This window comes from Marmota monax, unplaced genomic scaffold (genome assembly GCF_021218885.2).
Source record: "Marmota monax isolate L192 unplaced genomic scaffold, Marmota_monax_Labrador192_F-V1.1 WCK01_AAM20220418_F8-fsc00077, whole genome shotgun sequence".
NCBI classification, from domain to species: domain Eukaryota; kingdom Metazoa; phylum Chordata; class Mammalia; order Rodentia; family Sciuridae; genus Marmota; species Marmota monax.
This window is the reverse complement of record NW_026694610.1, coordinates 4,648,238-4,654,275: the sequence shown is the minus strand read 5'-3', so window position 1 is coordinate 4,654,275 and position 6,038 is coordinate 4,648,238.

The following is a 6,038-nucleotide window of genomic DNA, read 5'->3' as shown; positions in this document are numbered from 1 at the left end:
AATGTAGCTTTTGTTTGTCTTTTAGTGGGCATCTTTTAAAAGAACTAAAAATCACCATTAATCTAATAGAGTAGATTTACACAAATATTTAAGGTAAAGGATATATCTATGGATATTCTGTTTCAGGCCATAGAATCTTGTTAAACAAATTCCCTATTCTCTCAAAAGAGGTAATTTTTTGAAATTTTTACTGGTAAATGGGAATTATGAGAATCCCACAAAATAGGAATTTCTTTGTGGATATATATGAATTTCTCTTTACTAGAATCATTTTTAGAAGTCAACATCTTGTATGATATCTCCAAATTGCGTGTTTCCAAGGGTCACTTCAAAGAGATTAATTTGCATAGATTAATCCTCACTTTAATAAAGGAGATAAGATCTTTAATCATAGGGGTTTGGGGGAACCTTCTTAATTAAACTTTTGAGTGCCTTAAGATTTAGCCTTTGAAAGGGTTGCTGTATGTTAAGAAAAAATGAACCCCATTTTGCATTTCGTGATACCAGTTTTCTGATTCATTTTGAAAGTGTATTGATTTTTCTTTCTTTAAAATTCACAATATCCTTGTTTGAATTTTTCTTCAGTATTCAAAAAAAAAAAAAAGATTACAGGGCCCCATACATGCTGCTTTACTACTGAGCTACATCTCCAAGCCTACAGGATCATTTTGAATGGTTTTCACATTATGTGGTCAGAAGACCAAATACTGTTTAGCTGGGTTTTGTTTTCAGTGCGTATTTCACACTTGAAGCAGAAAATACCTTATGTGAGTAATAATTTCCCTTGAAACATTTAGAGACGTTTTAGAAATCTTTTAAGACAAAAAAAAAAAAAAAAAAAGCCTAGTAAGGCAGGTTGGCAGATTCCTCTTTGTCTCATTACCTCTTTGGCTTAGCCCTCACCTCCAGTGGGATCATAGAGGAACACTCTAAGGAAGATCTCTTAATTGTGGGTTTTCCCCTTCAAGAACTCTCTCTGTTGTTTTCTTTTCTCCTGGGAGGCAGAGACTTGTTTTTACTGTTGTATGCATCTGTTCTGTTGTGGTACATAACAAAGAACTGAAGGAAAGAATTGCTGAGCTTTTGTTGAGCATGTGGCCCATTGAGAGTTGTATGGCTTCTTAATCAAATAGGAGCGATTTGAAAATAATAGCAGGTGTTTATGTCATGTGACAATTTGTAAAAAAGATTTTATGAAGCAACTCAGAAAGCTAAAACTCAAAGTGAATCATGAAGAAAGTGATGACTAGGGCAGCAAATTTGGAAAATAATTTGAAACACCAGGAAGATTCATTCAGCCTTGAGCAGTGATGGTAAGTTCTGAGTAGTTGAAAAGAGTCACTTACCTGCAACATGAGTGTAGACAGACTGCCCATCAACTTGGTGTGCCATTCCTCTTACTTCCCTTCCTTCCTTTGTGGCAGCGATGCACAGCTGCTGGACAAGTGCTTCTGGAGATGGGCACAGGAAACAGTGTTAAAATGCAGACTCTGGTTCATAGTTCTGGGCTGTGTCTCGAAATATTGCACTGCATCTAACAAGCAGAAGACTCGTTTTCCACTCTGACTAGCCTTGTGCTCTTCTGCCTTAAAAAGAAAAAAATTAATCTGGGTGTCATCTTAGGTAGTGCCTGGGCTTTTACCCAGTACTGTGCAAGAAAAAAAGTCAAATAGTGATTAAAAAGGCTCAGAAAGAATCCAGCCTCCTGTCCTTTTGACCCTCACTCCCAACACGATAAATGTCAGTCATGCTGCTATGTATCTGTTTCAGATTCTGAATATTATCTCTTAAGTCCTCACTCTTAGAATTCCTCTATAAGCTTCCTGTTTCAGAGAATGAGGTCTTTTCGTATCCTTCCATTTCCTCCAACCTTCTAATGTCATATCTCAAATTTTTATTAAATCCATATTAAATGTCTTATTATGTCCATAACTATGTTCTAATAAATCAGAGTGTTCTATAATTACATTTTTTAGAACAACTTTGTGATTGTAGTTAATGATTATCTTCCTTTTAAAGTATTTTCTTTGATCCTATGGCTTCAACCTTTTATACCTTTTGCTACAGGTTGCCCTAGTTCCACTTTCCTTCCAAGACAAATCCTTCCTAGAATCCTCTAGACTCCTGCTTCAATCTGGGCTCATGGCAGCCCTCAGCTCAGCTCACCTTTGTTATTAGGCCTTGCCTCTTCCTTTCTTGGGCCTCTTTCCTGGATCTGTGTCTTCTTTTTATTTTATTTTATTTTTTTCCTTTCTTGACCAGTAGCTTCTCAAAGGAGTAATTTTTGACACTTAGCTCATATAAATCTAGTTGGGTATAGAATTTCTCTGAGCCTCTTTCCTTACCCATAAAATGTGGGTACTACTCTTCCGTGGAGTTATGAGAAGTCAACTGGTGTAATGTGAGGAAAGTAATGCTGTTTTTCTCATCGGCTCCTGTCTCTTGCAGGAATTATCCCCTTTACATCCACTTCTCCCCTAATTGCCTTCAACTTCGCAACCTAAAAGTATCAGTGTCTTTTCTGTTCTATTCCGTGTCTCTATTCCAACTCCCACCAAACCAAGTAAGTGTTTGCCAAAGACCACATAGATCCTCTGTGCCTATTTTGCATTTGCAAACCCTCTGGGAAGGAATTCACATACTCAAGAAAACAAAACCAAACTAGACCTTAGGATCCAGCAAGAGAACCGGTGCTTAACCCCACCCTGACTCTGCTTCTAGTTCAACCTCCTGGCTACTGTCCCTTCATAAATGTTAAAACCTCAGATCAAGATGAGGCAACAGTTTCTGAGGTCGTCCATATTCTCAATCTCAAATCTATACTTTTTCTTCATAAGTGATCTCTTCCTTTGCAACTTTACTGTTAATATGCACTCTAATTATTTTTTGTAACATGGTCAAGAGAACTTGAGGTTGCCACTGCTCCTGGAAACCTTGTGTGATAACAGAAGCACATAAGAGTCTGAAGGATCATGAATGAAGGGCTGTGGAAAATAAAAGGAGTGGCCTAGAAAGAAGTGCTGAGTTGGGATTGGTGCCACAGGGAAGGTAGTGAGCAGGAGAAGCAGGCACGAAGTGGAATGACCATGACTGAGGGAAAGAACAAAGGGCTGAATGGATGAAGGAAGGGGAACACTAGATCAGCTTTGCAATGGCATGTGAGACGTGAGAAATGACATCTATGTATTTTCCTTGAAAATATGAAGGCATGTGGCTTCTTCCTGTGTGAGTGTGTGAATGTTACAGGAGAGTGAATGCAGGACCTCATGATGCTAAGCAAGTGCTCTACCACTGAGTTACATCCTCAGTCCAAGTGATGTGCTTCCTGAGAAGTCAAGCCATTTTTTTCAGGATTTGACTTCTTGGGGATTCCAACATCTCAAAGTGCAGTATGGCTGTCTTGTGACACTAGAACTTATCCAGTGAGGCTTTCCTTTGGCTGCTATTATAAGGAATTTACTCTTGGTAATAATTATGAAAAATTAAAGGCTATTTTATCTCCAGGCAGCAGAGGGCAGTCCTGCCCTCCTTATCCAGATTGATACTAATGTCAGACGTTGAAGTGAATTGGTTTAGTGTTAGCTTAAAATTTAAGGGGAGTTTTCTGTTTCCATAAGAATTCACCCAAGTTTATCTTCCTTATTGCATAAAATTAGCCTTTATAGTGTGTCCAGTGTGGTGCCCACTGATGCTAAAACAAACTCATGGAAACATCCTCCGGAGTTGTCCCTCACTGGGGAAGGGCAATAGAATCCAATAGAATTATTATTTTTTTACGTTAATGTCATGAAACAGGGCTGTATATTGATCATTCTCAGCTGCCATTAAAACTAATAATGGAAAGTGCAGGATAAGAAGCTGGAAAGAGACTAGTAAGGGCAATGGTGTTGCCCCAACTACCTCTGTTGCAGTGAGAAGAAAGAGCGAGAAGTGGATGTGTTGCAGAGGTCTGGGGGGACAGTGAGGAGGCTTCTGGTCTGTAACCAGGGAGAAGCAAACTCGTGTGGAAGAAAGACCTGCAAGTGTGGGGCAAGGAGCAAAGCTTTAACAGAATATGGGGAAATATCTACCAACAGTGAGACCTGTCAAGAGACTGGATCCCCCACATGAGTGTTCTGTCACTTGAAGGTGTTTCAGCAGAGATGTAGGCGGGGTCTCCTGTGGTGTGCTCTTAGGATCACTTGGCCTACAGGTCAGTGTGAAATGCAGATGCCAACAGAATGAGAAAGTTTTGTTGCAAGCCCAGAGGTCTCCATTGGAATGAGTTGCTCATGTCCATCTTTGGCACATTGAACTTTGAGAACCACTTTATCACTGAACTACACCCCCAGTCCTTTTTACTTTATTCTAATTTGTAATCCTAATTTCTTGGAAGGTCAGATGAACAGGTTGGTCCCAGTTTGGTGAGGAAGAACTTTGATGTGAGTGACTGCATTTTGATCTCTAGCCTGATCTAATAGAGCCTAGTAAAGGAGTTTAGTCCAAAACAGTGTCATTTTTTCTTAACACTTGAAATTTGACGACAAGAGATGGCAGACGCATGGATGTGCCTGGATGATGAGTTTGCTATCACGGAGGGTGGCAGTAGATAGTGATGCAGTGTCCCCATCCTTCCTGTCTGGCTGTGATCCCAACAGAGGGAAGTTATCTGCTAGTTTCCCTGTTGGTATGAAGCCAGATTTAAAGATAGGTAGTGAGTGTAGTTAGGTAAATCGGCTCTAATATTGAGTAAAATCCAATATGAAGGCCATGCTGAGAATGAAGTCCAGGAAAAGCAGAACAACTCTTGGAATGTTAATGTCCCCAAGGCCCAGAGCCCATCCCAAAGAAATGTTAATGAAACAGCTCCCAGCAAACTTGAAGATGCTGACCCAAAAGTCCTTCCTGCCCAGATTATTCCTTTGGTCCACCTAATGAAACAGCTCCCAGCAAACTTGAAGATGCTGACCCAAAAGTCCTTCCTGCCCAGATTATTCCTTTGGTCCACCTGCGCCCCACCCTTTGGGGCCTTCCCACCTACATTCCATCACTGAAAGATAACAAAGGACAGGAATGGGGGGAAAACTAGATGAAGACCTTAGCTATAAAAGGGGAATACATTCGCCCTTCCACAGATTCCACCTCTTGGGTCCCCTTCTTCCTCCGGGAGAAGTCTTTTCTGCTGTCCTTTAATAAAGCCTCTACTTTCCACTCTAAACTTGCCTCGGCGTGCTTCTCTGGTGTTATACTTCAACATTGGGGAAGCAAGGACTCGTCACGGGTAAATACGGTAACAGGTATGTGCACTTCCATTCAGTCACCCTGCACATCCAGCTTCACCTTGAGGCCCCTCCATCACGTGGAAATGTGCCAGGAAAAGGAACAGTCCCCCTTTTCACCTGTGGCCAGAAAATGAAAAGTGTCACAAAAAATGTTTATGATACATGGAATTACTGTTAAAATAACTGATTGGGAGGAAGAACTTTTTTAAAAAATGGCATTATTAACTCTTTAGGGAAAGAGTTGCTGTTGTCCCTGTTGCTAGGAGAACTTCTAGAGATATCTTAATGTGTTCACTTTAGTAAAGATGGAATTAGCGATTGGGGCTTATATGGAGGTGAAGCTATAAAAGGAGTACATAAAGATATAAGGACTTTCCTGAGTGTTAAACTAATATATGTACACTCTGGATCCAACTGAGGATCAAAACTATTTGAAAAAAATTGCATCTGGACTGAACATGTACAGACCTTTTTATCTTGTCTTTGATCCTTAAATAGTACAATAACTTCTTACATACCATTTACTTTATATTAGGTATATTAAGTAATCTAGAGATGATTTAAACTGTGCAGTAGGATGTGCATAGATTATATGCAAATACTATGCCATCTTATGTAAGGGACTTGGACATCCTTAAAGTTTAGTATCTGCAGGGATTCTAGAGCCAATCCCCACATATCCTTAAGGTAGGGCTGGTGGGGTGGGGATGGGGTGGGGAGGGAGAAAGATAGGGGAAGGGAAAGGAGAAAGAACAGGAGTCCTGTAGCTGAAGAACC